This window comes from Lissotriton helveticus, chromosome 7, assembly GCF_964261635.1.
Source record: "Lissotriton helveticus chromosome 7, aLisHel1.1, whole genome shotgun sequence".
NCBI classification, from domain to species: domain Eukaryota; kingdom Metazoa; phylum Chordata; class Amphibia; order Caudata; family Salamandridae; genus Lissotriton; species Lissotriton helveticus.
Window position 1 is genome coordinate 1,437,455,286 of NC_136068.1, and position 18,192 is coordinate 1,437,473,477.

At 51.3% G+C, this 18,192-nt stretch overlaps 1 protein-coding gene across 3 annotated transcripts in view; it reads right to left on the reverse strand.

The window, feature by feature from the left end:
• Positions 1 to 18,192, reverse strand: part of LOC144770337 (uncharacterized) — a 210,812-nt gene that overhangs the window by 72,914 nt on the left and 119,706 nt on the right. The window lies entirely within an intron of this gene.

The following is an 18,192-nucleotide window of genomic DNA, read 5'->3' on the forward strand; positions in this document are numbered from 1 at the left end:
GGTGGGTGCATCGGTGGAGCTGTGTGGTGGGTGCTTCGGTGGAGCTGTGTGGTGGAGCTGTGTGGTGGGTGCATCGGTGGAGCTGTGTGATGGGTGCATCGGTGGAGCTGTGTGATGGGTGCATCGGTGGAGCTGTGTGATGGGTGCATCGGTGGAGCTGTGTGATGGGTGCATCGGTGGAGCTGTGTGATGGGTGCATCGGTGGAGCTGTGTGATGGGTGCATCGGTGGAGCTGTGTGGTGGGTGCATCGGTGGAGCTGTGTGGTGGGTGTATCGGTGGAGCTGTGTGGTGGGTGCATCGGTGGAGCTGTATGGTGAGTGCCTCGGTGGAGCTGTATGGTGAGTGCCTCGGTGGAGCTGTATGGTGAGTGCCTCGGTGGAGCTGTGTGGTGGGTGCATCGGTGGAGCTGTGTGGTGGGTGCATCGGTGGAGCTGTGTGGTGGGTGCATCAGTGGAGCTGTGTCGGTGGAGCTGTGTGGTGGGTGCATCAGTGGAGCTGTGTCGGTGGAGCTGTGTGGTGGCTGCATCAGTGGAGCTGTGTGGTGGGTGCATTGGTGGAGCTGTGTGGTGGGTGCATCTGTGGAGCTGTGTGGTGGGTGCATCTGTGGAGCTGTGTGGTGGGTGCATCTGTGTAGCTGTGTAGTGGGTGCATCGGTGGAGCTGTGTGGTGGGTGCATCGGTGGAGCTGTATGGTGGGTGCATCGGTGGAGCTGTGTGGTGGGTGCTTCGGTGGAGCTGTATGGTGGGTGCCTCGGTGGAGCTGTATGGTGGGTGCCTCGGTGGAGCTGTATGGTGGGTGCCTCGGTGGAGCTGTGTGGTGGGTGCATCGGTGGAGCTGTGTGGTGTGTGCATCGGTGGAGCTGTGTCGGTGGAGCTGTGTGGTGGGTGCATCGGTAGAGCTGTGTGATGGGTGCATCGGTGGAGCTGTGTGATGGGTGCATCGGTGGAGCTGTGTGGTGGCTGCATCGGTGGAGCTGTGTGGTGGCTGCATCGGTGGAGCTGTGTGGTGGCTGCATCGGTGGAGCTGTGTGGTGGGTGCATCGGTGGAGCTGTGTGGTGGGTGCATCGGTGGAGCTGTGTGGTGGGTGCATCGGTGGAGCTGTGTGGTGGGTGCATCGGTGGAGCTGTGTGGTGGGTGCATCGGTGGAGCTGTATGGTGGGTGCCTCGGTGGAGCTGTATGGTGGGTGCCTCGGTGGAGCTGTGTGGTGGGTGCATCAGTGGAGCTGGGTGGTGGGTGCATCGGTGGAGCTGTGTGGTGGGTGCATCGGCGGAGCTGTGTCGGTGGAGCTGTGTGGTGGTTGCATCAGTGGAGCTGGGTGGTGGGTGCATCGGTGGAGCTGTGTGGTGGGTGCATCGGTGGAGCTGTGTCGGTGGAGCTGTGTGGTGGGTGCATTGGTGGAGCTGTGTAGGTGGAGCTCTGTGGTGGCTGCATCGGTGGAGCTGTGTGGTGGCTGCATCAGTGGAGCGTGTGGTGGCTGCATCGGTGGAGCTGTGTGGTGGCTGCATCGGTGGAGCCGTGTGGTGGCTGCATCGGTGGAGCCGTGTGGTGGCTGCATCGGTGGAGCTGTGTGGTGGCTGCATCGGTGGAGCTGTGTGGTGGCTGCATCGGTGGAGCTGTATCGTGGGTGCATCGGTGGAGCTGTATGGTGGGTGCATCGGTGGAGCTGTGTGGTGGGTGCATCGGTGGAGCTGTGTGGTGGGTGCCTCGGTGGAGCTGTATGGTGGGTGCCTCGGTGGAGCTGTATGGTGGGTGCCTCGGTGGAGCTGTGTGGTGGGTGCATCGGTGGAGCTGTGTGGTGGGTGCATCGGTGGAGCTGTGTCGGTGGAATGACACAGAGGGGAGAGACGGCCGGTGGGGAGTGTTATAGGAGAGTTGAAAGGCTGAGGTGAAAGAAAGAGTCCGGTATGAAGCAAAGACTCTAGTGAAAGAAAGGGCAGGATGACAAGGAGAGTCCGTGAAATGCCGGTGGAGAGTGCCACAATGAGAGACATAAAGATTGTGATGAAATAGGGGACTGGGTGAGAAATGGAGAGCCTCTGGTGAGAGGAGGTACAGAATGACGAGGGGAGAGATAGTACGTGAAGTACCGGAGGAGAGGGTGGGGGGGCTATTTATTAGAAGAGCATGAAAGCAGAGACTCTGGTGAAAGGAGGAGTCCAGTAAGCAGTCGCAAGCCTCTGGTGAAAGGAGGGACAGTGTGACCAGGAGAGCTGAGAGAGAGCAGTGAAGTACCGGTGGGAGAGCCGTAATGAGAAGGAATGGATGAGATGGAGGAGAGTGAAAAGGCTGGGATGAAAGAGGGGCCGGCTGAAAAAAACTGAGGCCATGTGGGGAAAAGAGGGACAGTAGACACGGAGAGGCAGCCCATGGGGAATGCCATTAGGAGAGACTGAAAGGCTGAGGTCAAAGGAGGAGTCCGGCGAGAAGCAGAGACTAGTGAAGGAACGGGCAGGATGACCAGGAGAGCGGAGAGACTGAAAGATTGAGATGAAAGGAGGTGTTGGAAGGGCGACCCCGGGGGAGACAGAAGGTGTCTGACTGTCCGCCCCGAGGCCCACCTCTCTGTATGGAATAGGCCGAGCGCCGTAGGGAGGGCTCCTTGGCGAGGCTCCTCTCCTACAACCGTAACAGCAGAGCAATCACACTACTTACAGATAGACACCACACCGGGAGGATGTTCACAAGAATCTTTATATAAGTATTCAAAGCAAGTTCTTGGCAGGGTAGCGGCAAGGATCGAGGGATCCGTAATGTCGTGGTCTCGGGGGAAAAGGGGTAGCGGGACAGTCTTGGCACCCACTGGTGCGTGGATAGTTCAAGGGTTCAGGCCGCGACAGCGTCAGCAGGGCCTCGAAGGTGGTTCAGCTTGGACAGGCCGCGACAGCGTCAGCAGGGCCTCGAAGATAGTTCAGCTTGGACAGGCCGCGACAGCGTCAGCAGGGCCTCGAAGGTGGTTCCGCTTGGACAGGCCGCGACAGCGTCAGCAGGGCCTCGAAGATAGTTCAGCTTGGACAGGCCGCTACAGCGTCAGCAGGGCCTCGAAGGTGGTTCCGCTTGGACAGGCCGCGACAGCGTCAGCAGGGCCTCGAAGATAGTTCAGCTTGGACAGGCCGCGTCAGCGTCAGCAGGGCCTCGAAGATAGTTCAGCTTGGTCAGGCCGCGACGGTGTCAGCAGGGCCTCGAAGGTTCCAGGTGCAGGAGTTAAGATCAGGATCAGCCGCGACGAGGTCAGCAGGGCTTCGACTCCAGATACAACTGCCGTCTTGATCCGGGGCTGGCCCAGATATAGGACTGGAGGGCTTTGATGTCCGGACCCTCGCGCCTGGGGGTCAGAGGGGCCGGGATGAAGGTGTCCAGACACCCAGCAGGGGGGCGGAGCCAGCGCCCAGGGAGCCGGGAGAGTGATCGATACCAGGCGTCCGGGGGCGGTGGCAGGCCCATCGAGACTCTCCTCCTCCGGGGTCTGGTCGAGTGGCCACTTTACCACCTGGGAGGATCCTGGTGCCTCGATGTCTGGGCTTCGCTGGGGTCGGGCCCGGGATGGCTGCGGCCACGTGTTCCGGGCGTGAGGGTCCCAAGATGGAGTCGGGTCGGAAAGGGTGGCCTGGTCAGGGTGCCAGGCTGGCAGCGTTGGTGAGCAGGTCCTGCCGGGGTACCAGGGAGGGGGAGAGCTGTAGGTGGCCCGGGAGGCTGCTCGCGCCGATGGTTCGTGAATGTGCGTGTCAGGGGGGTCGATAGTCGGTGAATGGAGGGCCGATGTCGTCCCGGGCCCTCCATGTGGACGGGGCCGGACCACGCCACGAGGCCGTGTCCAACAGGAGGAGTCTGGCAAGAAGCAGAGACTATGCAAATATGTAGTGAAAGCGACTCCGATCTTAACACCTTGAACGCTATGGGGATTTTTCTCCTGTGCTGGAACTTTACAAACACCATTATTCATGACGAGCTGGGCTCGTCATCAGCGTAGCAGGAGGCTACTGCATGACGAGCCCAGCTCGTCATGAGCGTGGAAGGGGTTAAACAATTAAAGGCACTCTAAAAGTCAAAGCGTTGCCGTTTAGAATTAAAACAAGAAGTGAGTAAACGTGGGCTTGCTTTGTGAAGTAAATAATTACAAGGGAGGAAGGGTGACGAGCCGCATGGGGAGCAGCAGGCCGTGCAGTGAATAATTAGGGGAGGAGAAATCCCGGCCTGAGGCAGAGCGCACGCTGGGAAGCTTGTGGGAGGGGAGGCTGGGCTGCCTTTGATGTGGTAATGCGAGGCAGGCTGCTGGTGGCATTGTGCACGCGCTTTTTAGGGCTTGCGCTTGCGCAATGACCTAAAAAGCACATGCACTGCATGGAATCGCCAGTGGAATCGCCAGTGGTTAAACTCTGTTTAAGCCACTATAGAGCTTTGCCAGCTATGCGCATCAGCAGGCGAGCCCTAAAAAATTGATAACCTCTGTTGGTACTGGAATGCCCCATACATGGTGAATTGCTGTCCCCCCCAGCCATGACTGCCCAACTGCAGGGGAAACAATTATCATGACATTATTTTGGACTTAGAGTCCTGGTAATTTAATGTAGGTGCAGAGGCCTCGGCCTGTCCTTGTCAATGTGAGGTTCAGGACCGGTCTTGTGACCTTGAGCGAGGTGTCAATCTTGTCTCATAGTGGACAGTAGACTACTGTCCCTGCCAGGGAGCGGTGGGTGTTTATACAGCAGTGGTGGCAGTGTACTGTGTATTGTAAATCTTTTGAATGAACAGGCATTTTAATCTGTGTCAGTGAAAGTGTGATCAACTGACTCATCTTCAGTTATGTACCACTGTAATGTGAAACCCAGGACCTTGGGTCCGGATGTTTTCAAGTTGTTTTTCTTCGAAGAAGTTTCCAGTCACGAGGAAGGTGACTCCTCCTTTCGGTGATAGTGCGCCTGAGCATCAACTCCATTGCTAGATTGTTTTCCAGCAGAGGGTGAGAATGGAGTTAGTCAGTAAAGAATAGAGATGTCAATGCTTTTGTATACAGAGTAAGAGAGAGAGAAGTGCAACAGGTACAGGTACCCGGGGAAGCGGGTGGCCGCATGTGAATCTAGAGGTCTAAATGCCAAGAACAGATGCCTACTGGGCAAGTAACATTATCCGTTTGAGGCATGTGAGCTGTAGATCACATGCTTTGCATAGATTATACAGCAGTATTCTCCCAAAGTGGTAGCTTACTTTGTAGCTGTTGGAGTTTTCTGAAAGAATGTTTTAAGTACTGCCTGGCCCACATTAGCTTGTTGTTTTGCTAACACATCTATAGAATAGTGTTTGGTGAATATGTGTGGTGTAGACCATGTTGTAGCAAAAGCAACGAAAAGTTGTTTAGCTTTACTAAATGATTTTGTTCTTTCAATGTAATATAAAAGGGCTCTTCGAACATCTAAGGTGTGTAGAGCTCGTTCTGCCACTGAATCAGGTTGATGAAAGAGTACAGGTAACTCAACCGACTGATTGATGTGAAAGGCAGAAACTACCTTAGGTAGAAACTTGGGGTTAGCACGAAGAAACACTTTGTCTCTGTGAAGTTGGAAAAAGGTTCTTCCATGGTTAGTGCCTGTAGTTCACCCACTCTCCTAAGTGAAGTGATTACAATGAGGAAAGCGATTTTCTAGGAGACAAGCACAAGTTACTTACCTTCGGTAATGATATATCTGTAAGAAACAGTAGTTAGTGTTAGATTCCTTACCTTAGAATATCCCCAGATGTCAGACTGAATCCGGAAAGTTTTGCGTAGCAGTACCCCTGCGCGTCGGTAGGCGTTGTCTGTGGCTCCGCATCTGTCGTCGGCATCGTGATCACCGGGATGACGTCAGAGTACTTAGACGGCGCCCTCGCGCGCTGACGTCAGTTCTTGGATTATAGCTTTCTGCGCCAGGAACGCAGAGCCATGCCAGAGACCGACACTGGCGCCATAAAACTAGGGCCCTCAAAGGGAGATTCCTTAACCCTAGATATCGGTTCGCAGAATGGGGAGGATGGGTGGACGGTAAGGAATCTAACACTCACTACTGTTTCTTACAGATGTATCGTAACCGAAGGTAAGTAACTTGTGCATTTGAAAGAAACAGGTTAGTGTTAGATTCCTTACCTTAGAATAGATACCCCAGCAATACCAACCCCAGTGGTGGGTCTGTGAACCAAGATCACACCAGAAAGTCCTGGAGAACGGAACGGCCGAAAAAGCCATCTCTCTGGACTTGGCTGTCCAGGCAGTAGTGTCTAGCAAACGTGTGCAGCGAGGCCCGTGTAGCTGCCTGACAGATGTGCTGCAAGGGGACTCCCCGACCCAGTGCAGATGTAGCCGCCGTGGCCAGAGTGGAATGGGCCCTCAGACCAACCGGGGGCTCCTTTCTAGCCAAAGAGTAACAGACCTTGATGCACAACATGACCCACCGAGAGATGGTTTGTTTGTGCACCGCCCGTCCCTTCTTCACTCCCACGTAACCAACAAAGAGCTGGTCGTCCACCCGGATCTGGCATGTGCGATCAAGGTAGAAGGAAGAGCGCACGTTTTGGGTCCAGACAGTGGAGCCTCTCTTCCTCCTTCGAAGGATGCGGAGGGGGAAAGAAGGTAGGCAAGGTGATGGACTGCCCGATGTGAAAGGCCGTAACCACCTTGGGCAGGAAAGAAGGACGAGTTTTTAAAACAACTTTGTCCGGATGGACAGAAAGGAAAGGAGGCTTAGGAAAAAGAGCCTGGAGCTCACTCACTCTCCTGGCAGAGGTGATGGCAACCAGGAATGCAGTCTTAAGAGTCAGAAGACGAAGAGGGCAAATGTCAAGTGGCTCGAAACGAGCGCACATCAGATAGGGCAGAACAAAGTTCAAGTCCCACTGAGGCATCACAAAAGGAACAGGAGGAAACATGTGCGTGATGCCTTTCAGGAATCTATTTACTACAGGGAACTTGAAAAGAGAAGTCTGATCAGGAAGGCTCAAAAAGGCTGAAATGGCAGAGAGGTAGCCCTTAATAATGCCCAGAGCAGAGCCCTGCTGGGCAAGACAAAAGAGGAAAAGGAGAACCTCAGAAAGGGGGGCAGAGAGCGGATCCACAGCCTTTGCTGTGCACCATGCCACAAATTTGTTCCACCTGCAGGCGTATACCGATTTTGTGGAGGGACGCATGGCTGCTAGAATCACATCACAGACTTCAGGAGGCAAGTCAAATGGCCTCAACTGCCACCGCTCAATCCCCACGCATGGAGGTGGAGGCTGGACAGGTTCGGGTGGAGGACCGTCCCCTGCTACTGCAATATAAGGTCCTCCTGAAGAGGAAGACGAATCGGGAGATCGACCGACATGCTGAGTAGCTCAGGATACCAGTATCTTCGTGCCCAGTCTGGAGCCACAAGGATGACTGGGGCCCGGTCGCGCCTCATCTTCTTCAGCATTCTGGGCAGAAGTGGTATAGGCGGAAATGCATACAACAGACCGCAGCTCCACTCGCGACGAAAAGCGTCTCTGGGCGAGTGCCGCCTTGGAAATTACAACGCGCAGAACTGATGACATTGCGCGTTCTCTTCGGTGGCGAATAGATCTAACCAAGGCTCTCCCCACTGCTGAAAGAGACCTTGCGCCACATCTCAGATCAGACGCCATTCGGGATCCATCATGCACCGGCGGCTGAGTTCGTCCGCCCTGGCGTTCAGGGAACCTGCCAGGTGTTGAACCACCAGGGTGACGCCCTGGTGTTCCAGCCATGTCCAGAGGCGCAGAGCCTCCTGACAAAGGGTCCACGACCCCACTCCGTCCCCTGTTTGTTGCAGTACCACATGCACTACACTTCCCCGGACAGAGGGAAGGAATGCTTTCAGTGCAAGCCGGTTCGCCCGCAGCTCCAGAAGGTTGATGTGGAGCCGGGACTCTGCCGGAGACCAGAGGCCTCTGATCTCCCGCTCTCACATGTGGCCCCCCCATCCCAGGAGAGACGCATCCGTCACCACTACATGCTGCGGTTGGGGTAGGGAGAGAGATCTGCCAATGATCCAATCGTGGTTCGTGAACCACCACTGCAACGCCCTCCGAGATTCGGACGTGGTCGGACAGGTTGCCCTGATGCTGTGCCCACTGAAACTTCAGGTCCCACTGCAGAGCCCGCATCCGCCACCTGGCATGATGCACCAGAAGGATGCAGGAAGCCATCAGCCCCAGGAGCCGCAGTGTCAACCTGACTGAAACTCGGGATAAAGGCTGAAAGATCGGAATCAGAGCCTGAATATCCCAAACCCGCAGTTCGGGGGGATAAACCCGAAACTGCGCTGAGTCCAGAACCGCTCCGATGAAAAGGAGCTTCTGAGAGGGGCACAGGTGTGACTTCGGCACGTTGATGGAGAACCCCAGCGGGTGCAGGAGGTCGGCCGTAGTCTGGAGTTGGGAGACAACTGTCTGGGGCGAGCCCGCCTTCAACAACCAATCGTCGAGATAGGGGAAGACTAAAACCGATTATCTGCGCAGATGAGCTGCGACCACTGCCATCACTTTAGTGAACACCTGTGGGGCACTGGTAAGGCCGAAGGGGAGCACGGTAAACTGAAAGTGCTGGTGGCCTACCGTGAACTGCAGGTAGCGCCAGTGGGCCGGCAGGGCGGGGATGTGGAAATACGCGTCCTGCAAGTCCAACGCTGCGTCCTGCAAGTCCAACGCTACCATCCAGTCTTCCGGGTCCAGGGCAGCTAGGACCTGAGCCAAAGTCAGCATCTTGAACTTCTCCTTCTGGAGGAAGCCGTTGATGCTCCGTAGATCCAAGATAGGGCGTAGGCCTCCTTTGCCCTTCTTGGGAACCAGAAAGTAGTGGGAATAGCAACCAAGTCCTACTTCTGGCCCAGGAAGCGCTCGATGGCCCCCTTGGCCAAGAGGGCCGTAACTTCCTCCTGTAGAAGTCGCAAGTGATCCTCCGACATGCGGTGGTACTACCGGTGGGGCGCCCCTTCCTTGGCCACAAAATGAGGAAGTTAGCTGGCGTTGGCCGAGGTCCAAGGACCTGGCCGTAGCCCTTGAGTCCTTAAAACGCTCCAGCGCACTGTCCGCCTTGTCGCCAAAGAGGCGACGGCCATCAAAGGACTTGGAGCCCGATGAGTGGTGGTGACTAGTCGAGCGGTGGTGACTAGTCGAGCGGTGATGACTGCGGCTCGGCGACCAGTCCCTCGACCTCCTCCTGGACCGGGACCTCGAGCAGGGCGGACCGCACCCGCCTAGCCTTTGAGGTCAAGGCCCGGCAGTCGGGGCACAATTTGTCATCGTGGTCGGCCCGAGACAGTAAAGGCACTGACGGTGGGGGTCGGTCACTGACATCAAGCGGTGACAATCATCGCAGGGTTTGAACCCGGGCATCCCTATCGGCACCGCGAGTCGAGTTATCGTCTCGAGAAGGATCCAAAAGACATCAAAAGTTTAGTCAAAAATTTACTAGGAGTACTGCTCTTCCCGGATCTGCGCTTGCTGGCACAGAAAAAAGAAGAACTGACGTCAGCGCGTGAGGGCGCCGTCTAAGTACTCCGACGACGTCATCCCGGCGATCACGACGCCGAACTCTAGAGCCGCAGACGACGCCTACCGACGCGCAGGGGTACTGCTACGCAAAACTTTCCAGATGCAGTCTGACGCCTGGGGATATTCTAAGGTAAGGAATCTAATGTATTTCACATTTAAGCATGGGTTCAAAAGGTGGGCCCATTAATCGTGTGAGGAGGGCAGAATTTAAATGGAGTCCGTTCATCTACTGCGAGGCGGACCAACACACGTAGGCCCACCGGCCTTCCATGAGTGAACTGATCGAAAGAGGGATTTCCAGTAAACATGATACGTGGAGAATAGAAATACACAATTAAAAACAATACCGTTGAGGGTGAGTGTATTGCGCACCGAGGTGAATCCGAGAAATGGTGTTGAACCAGAGAGCAGCAATTCACGTCCGTACCCGATGGCGGAAAAAAAAAATCCAACAATGGAATCAATGCCCATGCGCACTTTCACCGAAAGGAGATGTCACCTACCTCGTAATTGGAAAGACTTCTTCAAAGAAGAACAGCTTGCAAACATCCGGACCCAACATTAGATGGCAGTATGCAAAGCATGTGATCTACAGCTCACATGCCTCGAAACTGTAGTTCTCCAGTACTGAAATCTAGCATAGATTCACATGTTTGAATCATTCCCCATTGTTGAGATGGGAGTCTCTGGTACCATACAATAGCAATGCTAACACTAGAGCATGAAGGCCCTCGGCCCTTCAATTTTGGAATCTATTGAGAGAAACTCTAGTTCCTCAGATTTTCCATAGCACAAATGCAGAAGAACCACTTAAAGGAGTTAAAGGTGAGTCTCTCAAGGGAGGAGGGTGGGACGCATGTGAATCTATGAAAGATTCCAATAATGGAGTACTGGAGAAGTACAGCTGCAGGTAAGTAACTTTTTTTCTTACTCTAGCATTGGAAGTTTCATAGATTCACACGCTTGAATCAAGAGTATAAAGCAGTAGTGTGAGTTGTTAAGAATACACTGCTATAGATAACATTTAGAAAAATTACCCATATATAGATTAAACAAAGACATAACTATGTACATATCTCAGAAGATGTAGTTAAACATATGAGCACATTTCAGTATGATGTTAGGAAAGAAAACACATTATATTATAGGCAATGTGTGAAACTAGTAAGAGGATGGTGGGAAGCCTGAGATAGCTTATCTTGACCGGAAAAGAGGTCTTACAACTGCTTGGCCTATTGCTAGATCACCTTAAGGAGTCCAGTCCAGACAGTAGTGTTGCCTAAAGGTATGCCTATTTTTCCAGGTAGCTGCTCTGCAAATGTCCTGGGTTGGCAAATCAGGAAACAGTGCAGTTGAGGTTAATACAGTTCTTGTAGAGTGAGCATGCACAGACGTTCATAATGGCTTTCCTACTGCTTGGTGACAGAAGTGAATTGCAGCAGATATCCATTCATCTATACTCTTTTTGGAAAGAGGGTGCCCCTTTACTTGGTATGCTGTAAGCCACAAACAATTGGTTAGATTTACGTAAGCACTTGGTCCTTTTTATGTAGAACTTGATGCATCTCTTGATGTACAAAGAATGAAGAGCCATTTCGGCTGGTGTTGAAGGGTGTGGAAAGAAAGCCTTTAAGATCAGCAGCTCATCGTTGATGTGAAAGTTGAAAGGGACTTTAGAGATAAACTTTGGGTTTGTATGATTGATTAACGTGTCCTCTCTAAATTGAAGGAAGGGTTCTTGAATAGCGAGGGCTTGGATCTCACTGACTCATCTGGCAGATGTCAGGGCCACAAGGAGAGCAACTTTCCAGGGAAGGCACTTCAAATTTGCTCTGTGAATGGGCTCTAATGGGCGTTTCATGAGCTGTGACAGCACAGTGTTCAGATGGCAAGATGGAGGAGATCTGATTAGAGGAAAGACCCTAAATTTGCCTTTGAGGAACTATTTGATTATTCTGGAGGACCATAATGAGGGTGACTTGGGTGATCGTCTGAATCAAGATATTGCCAGCAGATGAACTCTGATGGATGCAGGAGCTAGACCTGAGCATGCCAATTGCAATTGGTATGTAATATCTGTTCAGGTGAGTTGGACAGGGGATGTATCCGCTCCGGTTTACACCATAAATAAGATCTCTTCAGCTTGTTAGAATAGGTTTTGGCCCTGCAAAGTATTTCCCTACATTCAGGAGAGATGTTTTGATGGGCAAATTCATTGCGCTCAGGAGCCAGGCCGATAAGTGAAGAGACTCAGGATCAGATTACCAGCTTGGCCATCGCTCAGTGTCATGAGCGAAGGTGAGACTTTCAATAGGATGTGATGTTTCTCTGACAGTAGAAGAAGTTCTGTAAACCAATGCTGGCAAAGCCGCTTTGGAGCTATAAGTATCATTCCGCAAGATGCGGTCTTCAACTTTGTGAGAACCTTTGGAATCAGTGGAATGGGCAGAAAGGCGAAAGCAAAGATTACGGACCATGCAAACAAAAATGCATTCCCCATGATCTCGGATGATGATTCCAGCTTGCAAAGAAATGGCATTTGGTGTCCTGGAGATTTGCAAAGAGGTAGAGATTGAGTTTGCCCCACTGTGAAAATATTTGGTTGATGGTCTCCTGATCCAGTTTCCACTTGGGGCAAAATAAGCTTAGTCTGCTGAGTGTTGACTATCTCGTTGTGCTTTCCTGGGACATGCTCCGTTCTCAGATGCACTCCATTTTGGATGGCCCAATTTCAGATGTCCTTGTGACTCGAGAGAGAGGAGAATTGATCTTGTATCCCCCTGTTTAAGTTGTACATCGTTGCTGTATTGTTCATATGAGAGTGGAGTGCTTTATCTTGGGAAATAAAGTCTGCGAAGCCAGATGCACTACCTTGAGATCGAGCATATTAATGTGAAAACTATGAAGAGGTTTCTACCACCTGCCGCTGACCTGTAGTTCTTGAAGGTATGCTCCCCATCGAACAAGGGAAGCGTTGGTGGGTTGAGAACGGAATGAAAGGTTGAATGAGAGGTGTGTCTTGAAAGTCCGGCAAGATAGGGCTTTGATCATGGCCGGAGTCACTTTGATGATATCGTCGACCAAACTGGTCACTTGTACCCATTGGAGGTCTAGCTCTTCCTGGAGGGGTTGCATCCTCAGCCATCAGAATGGAACTTGAGGAATGCATGATGACATCATTCCCAATAATAACTTGTAGAGGCGCACTGAAACAGACTTTGCCAATGTTATTAGCTTCATTTGTCTTTCTGAAGTGGGGCAGACCTTGTTGTTTATCATATCCAGCGTTGCTCCCAAAAAAGGTTATAGTTCTTGATGGTTGCGGGCTTGACATTTTCCAATTCAGAGTGAGGCCTAGCTCAATAAACAGGGCTATGCAAGTATTTGTTGATTTCTGTGCTGTTTGTTTGGAATGCGTCTTGATGAGCCAGTTGTCTAAGAACGGGAATACCTGGGAGTCTATCACGATGGCTGGCGGACTTTCCATAACGGCAAAAGGGACCGCCCGCCATATGTGCGGCAGTCCTGTGATTCAGATTAGGATGGGCCCGCCACACTGGCAGGCGCATCCCGCATTTTTTACATTGCAGTGGGCGGTGCTTTCTGCAGCACCCGCCGCAATGTAAAAAACGCATTTTCTGGAGGTAGAAGGTTCTTTTTTTATTCCTTTTTGGAAGAAGACTTGGATTTCTGAGGAGATTTGTGATTGACTGGAACCCTTGTGAGGCCAATGAGCAGTGTTTTCAAGGCTTGAAGCTGCTCGGAGGAGGATCTGGAATGGGGTGATCTCTTCCTCTGATGAGATCTTCTAGAGGATGAAGCGGATCCCTCGCTACCAGAGTCAGAAACTGTCTCTGTTCTGGTCTTGAGCTTTTGAAGCTAAAATAGCAGCCTTCCTTCTCTATCCTTCAATGTTTTGGTTGAAAAATGTACAACATACTATACAGTCCTTGACAATAAATGCAGTCTTTGTGAGGGTCTTCAGAATGAAATCTCTTTTTACCACAGAGACTGCAGGCCCTGAAGTGCCTATTCTTCTCTTTGTTTGACCTGGTGTTTTAAATTAACGCAAAGTCAGATATCCTGGAGGAAAGCACAGTGGGTCAAAGGTAAATACTCCCACAGCACCAAGAAATGGAAAATATTCCTATAAAGTATCAAAGTATGAAATAACTGAGTAGAGCTCAGTGGAGACTCCCTAGCACGGTGTCCGGTAGAAAATCTCAGGGATTGGGGCTTATCTCAGAAGTATCTAGAGGGCAAAGCAGCAGGATTGGCTGAAATCTAAGTTTGGTCTCTTTTTTAAATAGAACATGGTAGGTTCCGAAATTGAAGGGCCTAAGGCTTTCATGCTCTATCTTTAACATTGCATTGCTATTGTATGGTCCCGTAGACTCCCATCTGAACGATAGGGAATGACTCAAGCATGTGAATCTATGAAAGTTCCAAAACTGGCGTAAATAACTTTATGGCATTTGGTTTTGCTCCGAGTTTAAAAATACTTAATTTTTCATAAGTAATAGGCTGGACTTTACTTTATTGCATCTGTTGAACAACTGTTGAGTTCTGAGCTCTTTCCTCCATACTACCTCCCTGAAAAACCTGTGACCACTCACCTTGAAGAGTACAAAGGATTGTACCTGGCCCAGTCTCCAGAGCAATAGTAGGGCGGGCACCAGGACACCAGTGCCAAGCCACTGAACTACCATGGCTGGGGCCCAGTACACTCTGTATGTCCTGTGCGACCCCAAAAAGGGTCCTAGAACATCAACTCTAAAGAATGTTGTGCTTTACCCATGATCAAAGAAATAGAGAGCTGTGGTGAGACTCTTTTTACATAGAACCTTCAGCTCTTAATTGATGGCTACTGTGCTGATGTATTACACTGTGAGGGCATTTAATGAAGTAAGATTCTCTAGCCAAGATTCTCTAGCCAAGACTTTTGCAGCCATGCTGGGGTCATGAAATAAAGCACAAGTAAGGGGAAAGGTTTTTGAAATTTAAGGAATACATAAAATGAAATATTCACTGTAGTTACCGGTTACTTTAAGCATGATAACTACTATTAGTGTTCAATGGTCATTATGTTTGGAATGTGTGAGAAAGTGCCCTCTTTTTGCATGTTCACCCCCACATTTTGCAAACTGTTGATGTACTTTGAATGAGTGTGCCCTGGATTCCTGCCAATCAGGTACCCAGGGCCTACGTGCTTTCCCTAAACTGCACTGAGACAAAACCCAATTGGCACTCTTTGACCACATGTCAGTCCCTTGTAAATGGTACCACAGGTACCAAGGGCACTGTGGCCAGGGAAGGCCTCTAAGGGCTGCAGCACTTATTGTGCCACCCTTAGATGCCCTGTACCTTTACACACACATACTGCCATTGCAGGCTGCATGTTTTGGTGCAGATCAAAGTAAACAGTCAACATGGCACACGTCCCGGTGTGCCATGCCTATAACCCACTGCACCGGCCTAGGTCAGCCACCCCTCTAGCTGGGTGAACTATACCAGTGGTGAGGATACAGGTGCATGAACACTGTACCCCTACAGTGTCTAAGACAATTCTTAGACTAAGACTCATTGTAAGTGCAGTAATGCCATTAAGAGTATATGGTGCTGGGAGTTTGTCATTACGAACTCCACAGGCACTAGAATGGCTTTACTGAAAACTGGGAAGTTTGGTATCAAACGTCTCAGCACATTAAACCTACACTGATGCCATTGTGGGATTTAATGAAAAATGCACGCAGACAGCATTTTAGAGATGCCCTCTGAAAAACGACTTAACTCTAGTGTCCTGGCTGAGTGGCAGCTCGCTAGCTGCCACCACCAGACAGGTTTCAGGACACCCTGGGTCGAGAGCCTGCTGCTCTCGGGGGTCTGAAACAATGCACATCCTGGGACGAGATGCCAAGCCTCCTCCCCTAGGATGGGCAGGGTCCGAGAAGGGGAAGCTTCAAAGGCTTACCACCTTTGTGAGCTACCTCAGCCCTTTGCTGCTTCCAGCAACTGGCTCCCACCGGTTCTGACCCCCATTTTGTGCGGGAGAATCAGCGGGGAAACCAAGTGAGAAGGCAGGTGTGCCCACTTTTGCCAACCCCACCCCTCAGGTGGGGGAGGCGAGGTGAAGCACAACTCTCAGTCCCCGCCATCTTGCAGATGGGGGGACTCAGTCAAACACAGAGAGGCGTATGTCCCCCTCCCAACGGACGGTGGCATACCCACCCCAAGGAAGGGACTCATTGGTCCCAACTTACCTGTAACACCCCGAAATCTAGTATTTAGGGGCAACCCTGAACCTTGCCTCCACAGACAAGAACCGACCAGAAGAAGAAGGAGCGAAGAAGCCGTGCTGAACTAAGAAGAGGAGGACGCCCACTTACTTGTCTTCAGCCCTACCGGCCTGTCCACACCTCAAATCTGCTCCAGTGAAATTCCGGTGTATCTAGCAGCCAGCAGCCCTCAAGTACCCGAAAGACCTGCCCTGCCTTCCAAACCCAAGACTTTGTCTCCTGTGAGCACCAGATTTGCTCACTCACAGATTCTGGCTCTGTCCAAAACCGCTAGTCTGCACCACTCTGCACGAAACGTCCACGGCCCGAGTTCGAGTGGCCCAACACCACGAGGAAGTCTCCCCGGCGATCCTGACCTGAGATCTCATGATCTCTGACCTGCCTCAAGTCTCCAAACAATGCCTGCAGTCTCTTTCTGGAGGATCCCCCAATCCTGAGCTTCTAACAACACCCAACACCTAAAGGCACCCCAGCACCCAACTTCCCACGGCCTTGGGTGGCCCAACCGACAGTGTCTCAGCATCTCCAGGCATCCCAACTTACCTCTCCAACTAGTGGTCACCTCCAGAAGATATTTGTCCCGAGCCTGCAGTTTTTGTTGCAACCGGGGAATCCCCATTGAAATCAACAGGGCACCCGACGCCAAAACAGCACACTGCACCCAGCCGCTCCTGCGCCGCTGTGGGTGTACTTTGGGTGCTAACACGGATCCCCCTTTGCCCTGAGCCTAACACCAAGAGCTTTGCTCCCACAACCTTGTGGCCTGCTCATGAGCAGCCAACAACCGGAGGCCCTCTATCCCACATTGGATAACATTGGGCCTCAGCACTCTGCATCCGTCTGCCCTAGTGCTGCTTCATTGTTGACCCTGGGGGTACCCTGGTTCTAACCCCAGAATACCAACTAACACAAACTTGTACTTACCTGCAAACCGATAACTTAATTTCCTTTCATTGGATTGCATTGACTGTTTTCCTTGAATTGGTTTGTATGAAACACTGAAACACTGCAAATGTACAAAAACTGATTTACTTACCATTTCTCTAGGAAATTTCCCAGTGTGATATCTAGGCAAATCACACTGAATAGAAAAAGTAACTTAAAAAGTAACATACAAAGTAATCTGTAAAGTAACTGAAAAGTAATTTTGAAATATTGACTTACCTGTAATTCAATCAACTGAATTTGATTCTGCATTCAACTGTAAAACATTGCATAAGATTCTGGAAAGTATTAATACACTTACCAGCACCAGGCTGGGCTCTAGAAATAAAATAACTTAATAATATTTTGGATACAAACAAATTGCTCTGAGTTCAGTCTTTGGGTGTGTGACATAATTTGCTGCCTGAGTGTGTACAACAAACGATTAACACTACCCTCTGATAAAGCCTTACTGCTCGTCCACACTACCACAAATAGAGAGTAAGGTGCTATCTACTTTTAGCTCTGCCTACCTTTGGGGTTCCACTTGACTCTGTGCACACTCTACCTTACTTTGGTGTAGTATATACAGATGCAAAAACAACAATTGATGGACAGAATGCAGAACAATGTCATACATTCACCCCAGTGCAGAGATCTGGGCCTAAATCCATAGGTTTTTTGCACTCCACACCACCCCAGGTCAGACATGGCCATATGCAAATCAGCCTTGACCCTGTGCCTCATGGGAACAGTCCAGCCCGAACTGCCAAGCCATGTCTTTCCTGGACCGGAATCAAGCATCCAAGGACCGGTTTCTGGCTATCAGCCTTCATCAGCTTGGATAGCTTGACTCCAGTGGTGTGGAGAGCATGGGACTCACGTCTGAGCATACCCATCCCACTCGGGGTGACAAATGCCAAAACAACAATTGATGGACAGAATGCAGAACAATGTCATACATTCACCCCAGTACAGAGATCTGGGCCTAAATCCATCGTTTTTTTGCACTCCACACCACCCCAGGTCAGACATGGCCATATGCAAATCAGCCTTGACCCTGTGCCTCATGTGATCTCTGTACTGGGGTGAATGTATGACATTGTTCTGCATTCTGTCCATCACCTGTTGTTTTGCATTTGTCACCCCGAGTGGGACGGGTATGCTCAGACGTGAGTCCCGTGCTCTCCATGCCACTGGAATCAAGCTATCCAGGCTGAAGGGGGCTGAAAGCCCGAAACCGGTCCTCGGCTGCTTGTTTCCAGTCCAGGGAGGACCTGTCTTAGCAGTTCGGGCTGGACTGTTCCCATGGGGCACAGGGTCAAGACTGATTTGCATATAGCTGGGTTCAAACTGGAAAGGCATGGCGAGCAAAAAAACAATGGATTTAGGCCCAGATCTCTGTACTGGGGTGAATGTATGACATTGTTCTGCATTCTGTCCATCACCTGTTG